The sequence below is a fragment of the Dromiciops gliroides genome, chromosome 5 (assembly GCF_019393635.1).
Source record: "Dromiciops gliroides isolate mDroGli1 chromosome 5, mDroGli1.pri, whole genome shotgun sequence".
In the NCBI taxonomy this organism is placed as follows: domain Eukaryota; kingdom Metazoa; phylum Chordata; class Mammalia; order Microbiotheria; family Microbiotheriidae; genus Dromiciops; species Dromiciops gliroides.
Window position 1 is genome coordinate 153675989 of NC_057865.1, and position 15998 is coordinate 153691986.

The 15998-nt window shown below is 35.0% G+C and overlaps 1 protein-coding gene across 2 annotated transcripts in view; it reads left to right on the plus strand.

The window, feature by feature from the left end:
- CD36 (CD36 molecule) overlaps window positions 1-15998 on the plus strand; it is a 125845-nt gene that overhangs the window by 47008 nt on the left and 62839 nt on the right. Inside the window, exon 2 of one of the 2 annotated variants that reach the window (XM_043966260.1) lies at window positions 8872-9033. The exons of the other annotated variant lie outside the window; for it this stretch is intronic. The gene's annotated coding sequence lies outside the window, so the exon portion shown is untranslated. The remainder of the gene's footprint in view (window positions 1-8871; window positions 9034-15998) is intronic. 2 annotated transcript variants of the gene reach the window in all.

Genomic DNA, 15998 nt, shown 5'->3' on the forward strand with positions numbered 1-15998 from the left:
TATGACTCATTTGACCTTCAGAATAATCCAATGAGCTAAGTAGCTGCTAACATTATCCACATTTTATAGATAAAGGAATTGAGACTCAGGCTGAGTTGCCTAGAATCACACAGCTATTAAGTATCTGAGGCAAGGTTTGAATTCATGTCTTCTTGAATAATAATTTGGTACCCTATCCAATACACAACACTGTAGCCTATTCCAATTTAATAATGCCCACTAGGAATATTTTTTCTTCTTTATTTCAAGTTTCAGTTTGTTCCTTTGCTTTTTATTTTCTTGTTCCTTCCTCTTCCTTTCTTTTGTTTTTCCTCTTTCTTTCTCTTTTTTTTTTGGGGGGGGAGGGAGGCAATCGGGCTTCAGTGACTTACCCTTGGTCACACAGTAAATTTCTAAGGCCATATTAATATCAGGTCTTGGGGGCAGCTAGATGGCACAGTGGTTAAAGCACCGGCCCAGGATTCAGGAGTACCTGAGTTCAAATCCGGCCTCAGACACTTGACACTTACTAGCTGTGTGACCATGGGCAAGTCACTTAACCCCCATTGCCTAAAAAAAAAAAAAAAAAATCAGGGGCAGCTAGATGGCACAGTGGATAGAGCACCGGCCCTGGAGTCAGGAGTACCTGAGTTCAAATCCGGCCTCAGACACTTAACACTTACTAGCTGTGTGACCCTGGGCAAGTCACTTAACCCCAATTGCCTCACTAAAAAAAAAAAAAAAAAAAATCAGGTCTCTGTGCTATTTTTTCTTGCTATTGCTTCTGATTTTGCCTTCTGAAAACAAGCAGAATAAGCCTAATCCCTCTTCTAAATGATATCCACTCAAATATTTAGAGACAGCCATTATATCCTCTTTAAGTCTTCTTTTAAAATCCCTCTTTTTTTAACCAATCTTCAAAGGACATCAACTTGACCTTCACTATCCTGGATGCTTGTGTCTCAATCCATCTGTCCTTTATATTCCCCTTGTCACCAAGATAATTCAAGCCTTCATTACCTTTAACCATGAACTATTATAGTAGCTTCCTCAACAGTGGTGCCAACACCAGGGTCTGGCACCACAATCCTTCATATACAGTGCTGCCAGTGTAATTTCCTTTGCCTAAAGCACAGCTCGTACCATGTAACTCCTTTGTTTATGAATCTTCAATGCCACCTGAAAGGGAAAAGGCCACATTGTCTTACACTAGTAATCGAGATTCTCTATCATCTATTTTTTTTTCCTTTGACTCAGTGGTCTTGGACTTAAATTATATGTATGCTAAACCCTTCACTAAGTAGCTTCCTCAAAGATATTCATGGAAAGCTCAACCAATCTTCTAGCTATAAAAGAATCTCTCTCTAGATATAGGCAACCACATTGTTCCTGGAAAAAGTAAATAATGTAATTGCTATTGATAGTATTTTTTCTCTGATTTGGTTTTAGACTGTTTCCTATGAAATAAAATGGGTTCAATGCAGGGCTTTTATTAATCTGGAGCCTAAATTTGGGCTACCAGTATTCTCAAAACTTTAAACGCTTAAGTTTGTTTAATAGTCCCAGAGACTAGTTTATTTCAAGGAAAACTTGGAGGCCCATTCTGTAAAATTTATATCCCTGGATCTTATAAAAACCAAGGGGTCTTCTAGGGGATTCTAAAGGCCCATTAGTTGCTTGAGAATTTTAGCGTGACCTTGAAAAAGGCCATTTCAAAAGATGATAGCAAGATGCAGTTTTTTCATCAACTGTAGGTCAAATATACATAGACAGATATAGATATAGGTAAATATTGGATGACATATACATAGATCATCTTTGAGGACCATGGAAGTCAAACTAATTGTCTTGCAAATGATTATGGAAAAGGAACACCACTTCCCCAAGTATTTCTTCTCTTCCAATTCTTCCCAAAGGGCAAAAAATTCTTTTTAAAAATCAGAGATTTTTATATTTTCAGAGAAGTAGTTTATTGATATTTTAAGGTTGTTATTATACATTGTATCCTAGGAGTCATTGATACTGTTATTAAGTTAATAATCATGCTGTTATGAAGATTTCCATGTACCTGGATTCATTTGATTCAACTTGCTTAGAAACATGCTAATCAACTGGATTGGGGATACTCCAGTGCAAAAAACAAACAAACAAAAATTTCAGGGTACATTTCCATCAGTTTAAATTTTCAGTATCCAAACACGCCTCAGTAACTTTGTAAGACTGTTCTTGTTACCCTACTATCTAAATTGGAAATCCCTATTAAAAATATTTAACATAGTTGTGACATGCTGCATGCCCTGTTTTTTTTTATTTTCTGCCATCATGTCCAATTTGTCATGTATCCTGCAGTGCTTCTTCATTTTTTTCTAAAATAGAAATACCTTCGGGGACAGCTAGGTGGCATAGTGGATAAAGCACCGGCCCTAGATTCAGGAGGACCTGAATTCAAATCCGGCCTCAGACACTTGACACTTACTAGCTGTATGACCCTGGGCAAGTCACTTAACCCTCATTGCCCTGCAAAAAAAAAAAAGAAAAGAGAAAAAAAAATACCTTCAAATTATATACAGTAGAAAACCTGAATATAGTCCCTGTGGTATAAAACATTTGAAAAACAGAGTTCTATGGTTAGATGATTTTCATATCCATCCAAAAGTTATTACAAAGTAGTACTTCTGTGTATGTATGTATAGAGACATGTATGTCAACTTCTCTTTTTGTATGTATGTGTGTATATATGTATGCATGCATGCATGTTTGTATCTTCTCCTATTGCTGTCAAAGTGTGTGTGCTAGTTAATAAATCCCTTATGGAAAACCTTTTAGGGCCTTCCCTGAGGATTTTCTTGCTTCAATTTTGCTTTTCTCTAGGTATTTGTGAAAGTATTCTCCATTCTCTTCTACTGCTTCCCCTCTGTGCTCTGCTGATTATATCAGATGAGTTTATAAGTATGCTTCAGTATAGTCAGGAGTCAAATTCAAACACTCACCAAAGATTCCTTCAGCAGATTGGAAGGGATGAATCATTCAGAGATTCAAATAGTGGGGCAGGATGGAGGAGAGGGAACAGAAGAGAAAAAAGGAAGATGTGAAGGTACTTTATTAACTATATTTCTTTAGCACCTATTATGTCCAAGACAGGCTTCTTCCTAGCCATTTATTTTCCTTTTGAACTACATTGATGATTTCATTGTTATGGGAAACTCCCACTCCCAATGCTGCATTTCACTTTAACTTTCTGTCTTCTAGAATTGCCAGGAGGCACTAAGAGGCTAAGAAATTTCTCAGTCAGTATGTGATATAGACAAGATTTGAACTCAGGCTTTTCTTACAAAAGAAGTACTTTTCTCTCTACAACACTTTTTTTTGGGAGGGGCAGGGCAATGAGGGTTAAGTGACTTGCCCAGAGTCACACAGCTAGTAAGTGTCAAGTGTTTGAAGCTAGATTTGAACACAGGTCCTCCTAAATCCAGGGCCAGTGCTTTATCCACTGGGCCACCTAGCTGCCCCCTCTACAACATGTTAAGAGCTAAAATTCTAGCTAAACTGTCTAAAATATCTAATGAGTGGCCGCCAATAAATTATAAGCTTTAGCAAGAGTTAGACTTTTAAGCATTTATTAATGAGAATAAGACTTTGGTAAAGAGAGAAGAAAAGGCCTAGATTCCTATCTATTAAAGGGAGAGTGCATTTCTAGCTCCCTTCTCCACCAGTGTCCCCAGGAAAAGAGAGAAAGACAGAGTGCCCAGCTCCCTCTTCCTCCTCCCACCAGCAAATGTCACTTCCTGCCACCAAAGAAAAGATGCATGGTCCTGCCCTCAAAGACCTTCCTTCATGGCAGAGCTTTCCTATGGTAAGTCTCCAGTAGTTGGTGTCATTCCAATCATTATAGTCCCCCCTTTGTTTCCTCAATAAACAGGGCATTTCCTTGATGAAACAGTCAAAAATAACAGAATATAATAACCTATGATAACTAACAATATGTTAATAATAATATAGAAAAGGAAGAGAGGAAAGTTTTGTCCAGAGGAGCAATTTTTTTTTTCCTCTTGTACCAGCACTTTGACATTGGTCTTGCAAAGGGAGGGCCTCTGCAGAGAGTACATATTACAGATGGTGTATATTATAACAGAAAGAGAAAAGAGAAAAAACAACAACAACAACAAAACTGTTCATTTAAAACCTCTGAAAGTCTTTTCTCAGATGTCCCCTAGGTGTATTCATGGAATGGAAGTCTTTTCAGGAGTTGATGTGTGGATGCTGGTAATCAGCCAGGAAAATTTCCTACAAAATTGAGCTTAACACAACTTTAAAATAGCTTTGTCAATAATCAAATCAAACAATGAAACATGAAACATATAATAAAATAAAAATGGAAACATTCTTTAAAATTAACATTACTATAGTTCCCTCTTTTGGAAGGTAAATTGAGAAGACAATTGCTGTGATATTAATTTTTAAAAATAATTTTTATCTTTGTTTCATCACTTTTTGCATCATCTGCCTAATTATCCTCATGCCATTATGAGAAATTAAAAAATCTAATATAATTGGTAACAGGTATCAAGGCCAAATTCAACACTGTTATTTATCATGACACCTGAGATAATTATGGGGGTTACCATAAAAGAACAAAGAAATGATGGGATATCAGCATTCCCACACTTGAGCAATATGTACTGCCCATGCAGTATGCCAGGCTTAAAATAGGTGGATGGAATATATGTCCATGCTACCGAACATATTGGAGGAAACTGAGTCAGACTTAATCAGATACATGGGATTGAGATGTCCATGGTATCAGGCATATAGGAGGGGGCATAGAAGCCAGGTGTAGAATGAGATGGGTGGGATGAATACTTCCAACCATCTGTACAATATTGTGGGGTAAAAGAGAATAAAATATTAAACCAAGAGAATCCAATCTCAACATTTGTCAAAAGCCGTTCCCTCAGCCATAACTTGACTTCATGCATGTCTCCCCTCATGTAACCGTTCAGTGTCTGCTCTTGCATGTATTCCTCTTGTGTTTGGATGGCATCTTGGCCAACTGGCATCTGATAACTCAGAATAAAGGCAATTAATGTCTTAAATGATAAATTCCCATAATCCAAGTCTCGTATGGATTTAAAAATTGAGGATAATAAATGATCACAAAAAATGTGAATATATCTTGACTCAGAATATAATATACAATTATGCAACAATTTCAAATAATACCCCTTTTTTTTCTTAGTATACAATTACTTTTGTGAAAAATCAAAACATTAAGTTAAGTTAAAGCACAACACAATCTCAAAGGAAACTTTTTTTGAAAAAAGACAACTTTTACAAATGTTCCCCTCTTTTTTTTTTTGGAATATGCTTATCAAACATAATACTTCTAGAATCAATTTACACTTGCCATTGCAACCTATTTGCCAGGGAAATGCTTTAAAGAGTTTGATCAAATAATCAGTTGAGAGAAAAAAATAACAAAAACAACTCAGAATATGGGAGCACAATACTCCTAGAATTATCATTGTATTATAAAATCAAAACCATCTTGCATTGTTTCAAAATTAGATAGAAGAATGAATAGAAGAAAATACACATGGGACAATAAAAGACAATGAAATCCAAACTAGGGAAATCTAAATGAATATGAACTTAATATTAATAAGAGTATTATAAAATATAAGCTTGATCACATGACTATAAAAAGCTTTTACAAATATTCTCCTTGTTTTAAAAATTAAGTATAAAACACAATCCCAAAAGCATGAAAATCTCTATGAAAATAAACCCATACCATTAATTTGAAAATGTAGATGTAATAGCATAGAAATCCTATGTAACCTCTGAACTGATACTGTTATTCTGAGTGAAGTCAGAACACTTTTGATTCCGGTATTTAAAATCCCCAGTACTCATATCAATACCTTGCTGCTTACTTCTACATTTCTATAAAATACGTACCCTTCCATGGCAAAAGAAGTGGAGTCTTGAACTATGATTGTCATTCTTATTCAGCTTAAGTTTTTCTTCTTTATCCCCTCTATATTGTCTGTCCGTCCTTTCATAATACGAATGCTTTAGAAGGTTACTAATTAAAGCCAAAAGCAGATTAGCAAAATTATGAACAAAATGAGCATATCTGGAATTTAAAGGGTTTTCTAAGGTTGTCTCAGAAGCATAGCCAGGCTGGGGAAGGGCCGAAAATGCAGGTAGAGAAAGCTGCGCATGTGCATTAGATCTCTGGACTTCCAGGCAGGGGAAGCAATGGGCTTGGCCATGGGAGGGGTAGAAGGTGGGATCTGGAGAAGAGGGGAGGGACCAGGGCAATTTGAATCAGACTTGATTTTGAACTCAGGCCCTACCCCCACTTCAAGGGGATTAAAAGCTTCTAGAGGTTGGGTCTTGCCCCCAGGCATGCAAAATTAGAGAATCTCTCAGCATTAGAATTTGAAAAAAAATACAGGAGTTCCAGGCTTCTCTGAAAAAGCATGGCTGGGAGAGGGGGGGATATTTATATTCTCTTGTGTAAGCACCTTGCTGGCTCCTCCAACAAAAATAAAAAGAAAAATAGAAAATCCACAAAAACAAAGCCTTAACATGATCTTATCTCCCATTTGTCTGGTTAAAACAGACTAAAATCGAAAATAGGGTAATTAGGGAGTTTAAAAGGTCCATTTGAAAAAATTTAAAGGGAAAACACCCGACAATTCAGCAGTAATTTGGATTTAAAGGGACAGGGTAGGGGAAATTTCTTACCCAACCGGAAGATCAGAAGAGTGAGGTTCAGATTTCCTCTTCGTGGTTGCCATCTGCTAAGGGCTAAAATTCTAGCTAAACTGTCTATAATATCTAATGAGTGGTCGCCAATAAATTATAAGCTTTAGCAAGAGTTAGACTTTAAGCATTTATTAAGGACAATAAGAATTTGGTAAAGAGAGAAGAAAAAGCCTAGATTCCTATCAACTAAAGGGAGAACACATTTCTAGCTCCCTTCTCCACCAGTGTCCCCAGGAAAAGAGAGAAAGGCAGAGCGCCCGGCTCCCCCTTCCTCCTCTCACCAGCAAATGTCACTTCCTGACACTAAAGAAAAACGCACGGTCCTGCCCTCAAAGACCTTCCTTCTTGGTGGAGCTTTCCTATAGTAAGTCTCCAGTAGGTTGTATCATTCCAATCATTACAAACACTTTTTGAAGCAAGCAAAGATATGCCTAAAAAGAAACTTATACTCTATCCATGATAAAGGAAGATACTGTTTGTTTGTGTGTTTGTATGTGTGTGTGTGTGTGTGTGTGTGTGTGTGTGTGTGTGTGTGTGTGTGTATGTGTGTGTGTTTGTGTGAGCAAGTGAATTGAGAAATGATCAGACACATTGTTTTAGGATTATAGAGGAGAGAAGACATTCTATTAATTGAAGGCTACCAGAGAAGTTTAAAATTAGAAGGTGGTGAGACATGATGGTTCATACATATAATCCCTGTTATTGGGACATGTAGGGTAGCAGATCTCTTAAGCTCTGGGCTTCTGAACTACAGTAGACAAAACTCATGTCCAAATGTTGAGCATTACTGTGATATGCCTAATGAAACACCATAGGGATGCACCATGTTTCCTAAGGAGGGACGAATTGGCCTAAGTCAGAAACCATCCAGGTCAAAACTGCTATGCTGTTTGTGTGTAAGCTTTGGAATTCCAGCCTAGGTAAGATAGAGATAACCAGTCCTTAAGGGGGAAGGTGGGTGAGGGGATAGAGAATGCAGAAGAAAGGTTAATAAAAAATCTAGAGGAAAGAGATGAGAAAGGAGTTCATTCTGGGTGTTGAGGGTTAGGGAAGAGGACTCAGTTGAGACAACTATGTAGAACTAGGAGAGATGGTAAGTATGCCCATTTTAGGAAAATTTGTATTGGAATATAGAGTGTGTAAAGTCATGTGAAATTAACCTGGGAGGGTAGGTTAGAGCTAGATTAAGGATAGCCTTAAAAGATCAGTTTATGGAATTAGTCATTTATAATTGAGTCAGCAGGGGGATACTTGAGATCTTTGAAAGGGGTAGTGATACAGTTCTGTCTTATGAAGATTATTTTTGTGTTTGTTGAAAGATGGATGGACAAGTAGGTGGTATAGTGGATTGCACACTGGATTTAGGAAGATCTGAATTCAAATCTAATATCCCAAACTTAATAGCTATGTAAGCTTGAGCTATATTTAACCATATGTTAACTTCTACCTATCTCTATTTCTTTATCTGTGAAATTGTGATAATAATACCAAACTGCCTCCCAGAGTTATTCTGAAGATAAAATTAGTTAATACATATAAGGCACAATTGAAATATTATCATTATAAGTGTTATTTATTTAGTAATAGGAAGAGACAGGAAGGAGGAAAAACCCTGGGAGATAGATGCTATTATTTTACAGATGTGGAATGAGAGGCAAAAAACAAACATAGAGAGTTGCCCATGGCACCAAGAGGAGCATAGCCTTATGGACTTCGATCTGGAAGAGGCCCTCCTTCGATGCCATTAAGACCAATTCTCCTCAATTTACAGATGAGGGTACCAAGACCCAGTGGAACTTAAGTGACTTTCCCAGGGACATCCAACTAATTTCAAATACAAGATTTAAATACAGGTCATCAGACTCCAAGTCCAACATTCCAAGTTAAATGACTTGTCTGTGTCATCATCATCATCCCTAACATTTATGTGGTGCTTATTATGTGCCAGCCACTCTACTAAGGTTTTGTTTTGTTTTGGTTTTTAAATACCATTTCTTTTTATCCTCACAATGTAGGTGCTATAGAAAATGGAGATAAACTGAAGGTAAGTGACTTGTCCAGGGTCACATAGCTAGTATTACTGAGAACAGAATTGAACTCATATCTTCCTGATTCCAGGACCAACACTCTATCCATTGTGCAACCTCACTGGAAAAGCTGACAAGAGTAATAGGAAAAATTTCCCAAAGTAGATGGTATAAGAGCTGAGCTTTGAAGGAAGCAAAGTAGTGAGCAGAGAACTGTTAAATCTGGAGAGAGAGAAGATTGGAAAGAAAACAGGTAATTGTGGGGGACAAGAAGGGCATCATGGGCCCACTTAGAAGAGTGAACCTTGATAAAGATAAGGACTACCTTTTACTGAGAGAATGGAACAAGAAAAAAAGAGTGATCCAAGATGGGGGTGGATATATCATGGTATTTTGAGAAGTATAATAAAACAAGAGTTCATGGAGGCTATTTTCTTAATAAAGTAGACCCAGGAGACCTTCCACTAAGAGACAGTGGGAAGGAGTGGGATAAAAAGCTTGAGAAAAGGTTAGGAGCAGAGCTCTGGGAAAGTGCTATTCACTTAAGATAAAAATAAGAGGATTGCCTTGCAACAAGTCTGAAAGAATGTGAAAGAAAAAGCTCTTAACTGAAGGTGAGAGCTTGTGAGAAATGTACTTGGGTTTGGGAAGTCAAGGTGGAGGTGGGGTGGGAGAGTAGAGAAGAATGGGGACAAAGGAATGCTAGAGCTAACCTAGAAAATGATGAAAGTTACAGGGGAAATAATGGGGTAAAGATGCTTTTGTGTTTCAAAATAGTCAATTTGTTTCCCATGTACTGGGGAGTAGGGGAATGTTGAGGTTAAACAGGGGAGTACCAATGGAGACAAGCTTAGAAGGCCCCAAATGCCTAACTGCATAACTGAGGTGAATGTACTGTAACAATAGCTATGAAGTTGTGTGTTGAAGGGAAAGTCCTTTTTCTCTTCCGTCTCCACAATAAATCCTAAGGGTAATGGGAAAGAGGGAATGAAAGATGAAAACAATAAGTAGTAACTGGTATGTTTTGTCTTACCTTTCTTCCACAATATTAAGCTCTTTAAACATAGTATAACTCTATAATCTTTGAAAATGAAGTTACAGACTGATGCATCATATAACAAATGATATTTGCTCATTAAATTTTTTTTAAATTTTTTTTTATTTTAGTGAGGCAATTGGGGTTAAGTGACTTGCCCAGGGTCACACAGCTAGTAAGTGTTAAGTGTCTGAGGCCAGATTTGAACTCAGGTACTCCTGACTCCAGGGCTGGTGCTCTATCCACTGCGCCACCTAGCTGCCCCGCTCATTAAATTTTACTCAAACTCAGAGCTGATGGGAAAGTTAGAGTTTTAGCCCCACTCCCTCCTTTTAATCAAATGAAAAAATTCAAACCCAGAGAGGTTAAATGATGTCCATTGTCATGCAAGTAGTAATAGAATCAAGGTATAAACCCAAATTCTCTGTCTCCAAATCCACATTGGTCTTGGCCATGTATCAAAGAGTATCTAGGTCTCTGGATGCCCAATCTAAGATTCTCTCACCATTATGCCACATTGATTAAACCTGAGGTTACCATTAAAAAAATCACAAGCTCCCAAACTCTCATCTTGAAAATTCATACAGAACAGCAAATCATATCCAATATTCTTCCTTAAGACTTAAACACAACCCAATATTGAACAAGATTAAAGGTTGAGAAATTATTCTAAAAATAAACTAATACCAAGGGTTTTGTTTTTGTTTTTGGTGAGGCAATTGGGATTAAGTGACATGCCTAGGGTCACACAGCTAGTAAGTGTTAAGTGTCTGAGGGCAGATTTGAACTCAGGTCCTCCTGACTCCAGGGCAGGTGCTCTATCCACTGCCAAGTATTTTTGAATATTTTTTTTTAATTTCGTAGGTGCTTTTGGTAATCTGGTGAAGTTAATAAAAGATCTCTCAGAATAATGTTTATAAATACATAAAGGAAACCAATTAAATTGAAAAACAATTATTAAAATATTTTTAAAAATCAACCCCAGGTTAATAGCCCCTGATAATCCTAAACATTTTCACCCTGACTGAACTATATTTTAATGACTATTAAAACTCTTTAAAAGCACACATATATCTCTATCTTGATTTTATTCTATAAAGAACATTTAAATTTAGGCACCAATTTAGAGAGCAAATACTATAATATTGGAGACTCTCTCCTATTGCCGTTCTTAAGAATTAGAAGCTTGTTTCTCTTTGCTTAATTCTATGTCCAGAGACATTGCAGATACATTGCTAATTCTTTCGAAATCATCTTTTTATAGTTGTTATTTGGCATTGGCTAACTTAATACTCTTATGTCCCTCCTGGGTTCCTATGGAATCCTCTGAGGCATGATGATCCCTTTATCTCTTAGCTTTTCATTCTCTCACTAATAAGTTCCTATCCATGGAATGTTCCTACATTTTCCTTGTGACTGCTAAAATTTCTTAGTATCTCATAACAATTTGAATCACTTCATTTACCCTTTATTCTTTACAACTCTTCATTATCATTGAGCCTTACAAATGGCTTAAGAAAGTGGTTGTCTGATAAACATTGAAGGCATAAATATTTGCAAATTAATCTAACTGCACCCACAGAATAATACAAATTTTGAAGATTCTCATCTGTTTGGGCATTTTCTTCTATTTTTGCCTGAAATTACAGTATGGTCATTTATCACTTCTTTTTTTTTTTTAGTGAGGCAATTGGGGTTCAGTGACTTGCCCAGGGTCACACAGCTAGTAAGTGTTAAGTGTCTGAGGCTGGATTTGAACTCAGGTACTCCTGACTCCAGGGCCAGTGCGCCACTGCACCATCTAGCTGACCCCATTTATCACTTCTTAATCTACTCAACCTTTGTTTATTTATCTCTTCTTTTATATGTCTTTGCATATTAACCTCTTATTTCTTTTCATCTTAATCTTCTAAGCCTCACCAAATTCAGCAAATATTTTCACATAATATTCTCTTTGTCTAATATTGGTTTAATGCTTTAATAACTTATTAATCTTTTATTATTCCAAATGAATATAAATTTCAAAACTTTGATCCCTTCTCCCTTCAATTTATTAAAATGAATATTAAAATAAATGTTATACATTCTCATTTCCCAATCAATTTTATAAGCCATTTAAAGATAAAATCCATTTAAACAAATGAGCCATATAACTTTACATTGGTAACAAAAGCAGAAAGGCAATTTCCAAGTATTTGTGGGTAGCTTTTCTTTCTTCTTCCTCAGTTTACACTTAGTCTTTTAATTATAAGATGCCTCATTCATAGGCCTTTTATGATTTAGTGATGTCATCTTTAAAAAATCCATTCCTTTTTCTAGCAATCTTTATTCATGTGCTGTTATTTTTTCTTCATCTCTTACCCTTTTACTTCCACAAACTTGTGAAAACTGTGGAATTGAACATCACAACTGTATCTCATTTAATATGGTAGACATGTTTCTGAAAGCATCTTTGTAGCTTACAACTTTTTAATTGGAATCAGATTAAAAGTATATTCAGAAATATTTTAAATCACAAATCTTATTTTGAATTCTTTTTGAAAGTGAATACAGAACTCTGACTTCTTTTTTCTGTAATTAGCATTTTCCATATGATATGTTTTTGCTAACATTTTCTGGGTGCTTGCAAGCTACTATCCAAATAAGCCAGAACAGAATATAGACAAACAGGTAAATTACATTTTATCCACTCAAGAGTATCAAAGGGTAAGTATATATTTTTTATCATAGTTATTTGCACCAGACCAAAGAAAAAATGCTATCTTCTCTATCAGTCAGTTAACTAGTACTTGTTAAGCCCCTACTTTATACTATATTAGAAAAAAAAAATGATAAGAGGATGAATATCTGGAACTATGGAGGTAGTAGGAGTTCTCTTTTAAAACTGTAAAGATTTTAGGGGGAAACCATATATCTCAAAAAGGCATCAAAGAGAAAGAAAATAATAGTAAATATAAGTAATAATAGTAAATATAAGACAACATGGAGTCATTTATGTTCTTCCCAAGGTCCACTTTGAACAATTTTTTACTTAAAGCACAGTATAAATATATATTTGTGCTACTATGTGTTATTGACAATTGGTGGGAGAGTAAATAAATTTCATCTTTTTCACAAATTTTCTTGAAGTTACCAAGAAGTGCAGAACCAAGAAAACTTGTCAATACTTTATTTTTATTGTGATTTTTTTCTTCTCCTTGAGTTATAACAATACAACATTGGGGTGTAAGCAAGGATAAGCTAAAGCCATTTCCAAATATTTACATTATAGAAAATGGCAAATGATTCAAATCAGTGTTTGATACATTGTTTTGTTGATTGTACAGATTTAAGAAAGTGATTAAGGAAATGTTAAAAATCCATATTCAGCTCCAAAGTATATCTTTTTTTTTTCTTAGAGCCAAGGCATTAAGTGACCTCTGAAGGCAGGCTATATTGATAAACTTTTAATTTATTAAAAGTAGTTTTAAATTTTTCATTTATTAAAATGTAATATTATGTACATTATCAAGTAAGGTACAATTCCTTTCCCTCCTTTTTATTATCAAAGACTTCATTCTCTGTTAAGCCCTAAACTATTAGTTAAATGGTTTCTGATAGAATCTTTGTTCAGTCATTTTCAGTAGTGTACAAATCTTTGTGACCCCATTTGGGGTTTTCTTGGCAAAGATACTGGAAAAAGCAATTGCATTAAATGGTCTCAACTTATCTATCTCTATTTAAAGAAGAAAAATGTTACTTCAGTATAGCAATTCACCACTACAGAGTTTTGGTATAGAACAGGATATCACTAGGAACTCCTATTCATGAAAGCTATGTTATCATATTATTTTATGTAGAAATACTATACATAGGAATGTGGAATTTACATTCTGAAGGGAGTGCAATTTTCATTTATTGATTAATATTTTTACATGTTCACATAAGCACCAAGCTTTGAATCAACTGTTTATCTGTAATGGCCATTAAAATGGTAAATTATTTGAGGTTGTACTGCATATAGAAGTATGCCACAGTTTTTGGTATACTTGTAAATGCAGTACATACTTTTCAGTTTTCACTTACCTTCCTAAAGGCATCAAAAAATGAATAAGCTCAATTATTTTAAGTGTGTCATGTAATTTTTAAAAATTTTGAAAATAATAAACATTTCTATTTATAGTTTTGAGTTCCAATTTTTATCCCTCCCTCCCTCCCACCACATTCCCTGAGGCAGTAAGCAATCAGATAGGGGTTTTAAATATGCAATTATATAAAACATTCCCATATTAGTCATTTTGTATAAGAAAACTTGAATAAAAGAAAAAATGAGAAAGTGAAAAATAGTATGTTTCAGTCTGTGTTCAATCAATATCAGTTCTTTCGTAGGAGGTGGATAGTATCTTCATCAATAGTCCTTTGGGATTGTCTTGGATCATTGTATGGATGAGAATAGTTAAGGCATTTACAATTTTTCATCAAACAATGTTACTGTTAATGTGCACAATATTCTCTAGGTTCTGCTCACTTCACTATATATCTGTTCATACAAGTCTTTCCATGGTTTTCTGAATTCATCCTGCTTGTCATTTCTTATAGCACAATAATATTCCATCACCATCATATACCATAGTTTGTTTAGCCATTCACCAATTGATGGGCATTCCTTTGATTTCCAATTCTTAGGCACCACAAAAAGAGTTGCTATGAATATTATCTTACAAATAGGTCTTTTTCTCTTTTTGGTGATATCTTTGAGAGATAAACCTTTCAACACTCCCAATTTTTAAAATATTTGTTGTGTATATTTTTTTTAGAATTATTAAATTTCTAATAAGTTTTTGTATAAACAAAACTGATATAACTTAGAAGAGAAACAGAAAATTTAGAAAGAATTTTTGAAAAAAAATTCTGATAAAGGTTTCATTTCTCACTTATATAGAGAATTGATTCACACCAATAAAAAATAAAAGTCATTCCCCAATTGATAATTGGTCAAATGATATGTATGGACAGGCAGTTTTCCAACAACAAAAAAAAAGATATCAACAATCATGAAAAAAATTCTCTAGATCACTATTGGTTAAAGAAATGAAAATTTAAAAAAACTCTGAGGTATCACCTCACACCTATAAGAGTGACAAAAATAGAAAAAAACAGAATACATTGGATGTTTGAGAGGATGTGGGAAAGCTGGGACACTAATCCACTTTTGGTGGAGTTGTGAATAGATCCAACCATTCTGGAGAGCAATTTGGAACTATCCACAAAGGGTTATAGAGTTCTGCATACCCTTTGATCTAGCAATACCACTGCTAGGTTTATACACCAAAGACACCCCCCCCCAAAAAAAGATCTATTTTTACAAAAATATTTATGCCAGTTCTTTTTGTGATGGGTAAGAATTGGAAATCAAAGGAATGCCTATCAATTGGGGAATGGCTAAATGAGCTGTGGTATATAATGATGTTAGAATATTATTATGCTTTAATAAATGACAAACAGGATGATTTCAGAAAAGCCTGGAAAGACTTGTATGAACTGATATATAGTGAAGTGATCAGAACCTAGAAAACATTGTGCACAGAAACAGCAATATTTTTGATGAAGAATTGTAAATGACTTAACTATTCTTGCCATACAATGATCCAAGACAATCTCAAAGGACTATTGATGAAGCATACTATTCATCTCCAAAGAAAGAACTGATATTGATTGAACACATCCTGAAACATGCTATTTTTTCACTTTCTCTCATTTTTTTCTTTTATTCAGGTTGTTTTATGTATAAAATTACTAATATGGTAATATTTTACATAATGGCACATGTATAACCCATATTTTATTACTTACCACCTCAGGGAAGGAGGAGGGGAATAAGAGAAGGATAAAGATCGGAACTTAAAACTATTAATAAAAATATTTATTATTTTTTTAAAATAACTAAAAAGAAAAATGAGAAGTATTAAATTTCTGTGATGATGAAAATGGAAAAGTAGGCCTGATATCATAGAAATTTATTTTCTGTATTTCTCACTGTGATCATGACACAAGGAAATATGCTCCAAATTGTTTTTCAACATTTTGTCTACATGAAAACAAAATGGATGAGTAAAATAAGGCAATTAACATAAGAAAGGAAAGGTGTTACAATAATAAAATGGCCTCATTTTGCTGTAGCAATAAAATGACCAATTGTAATG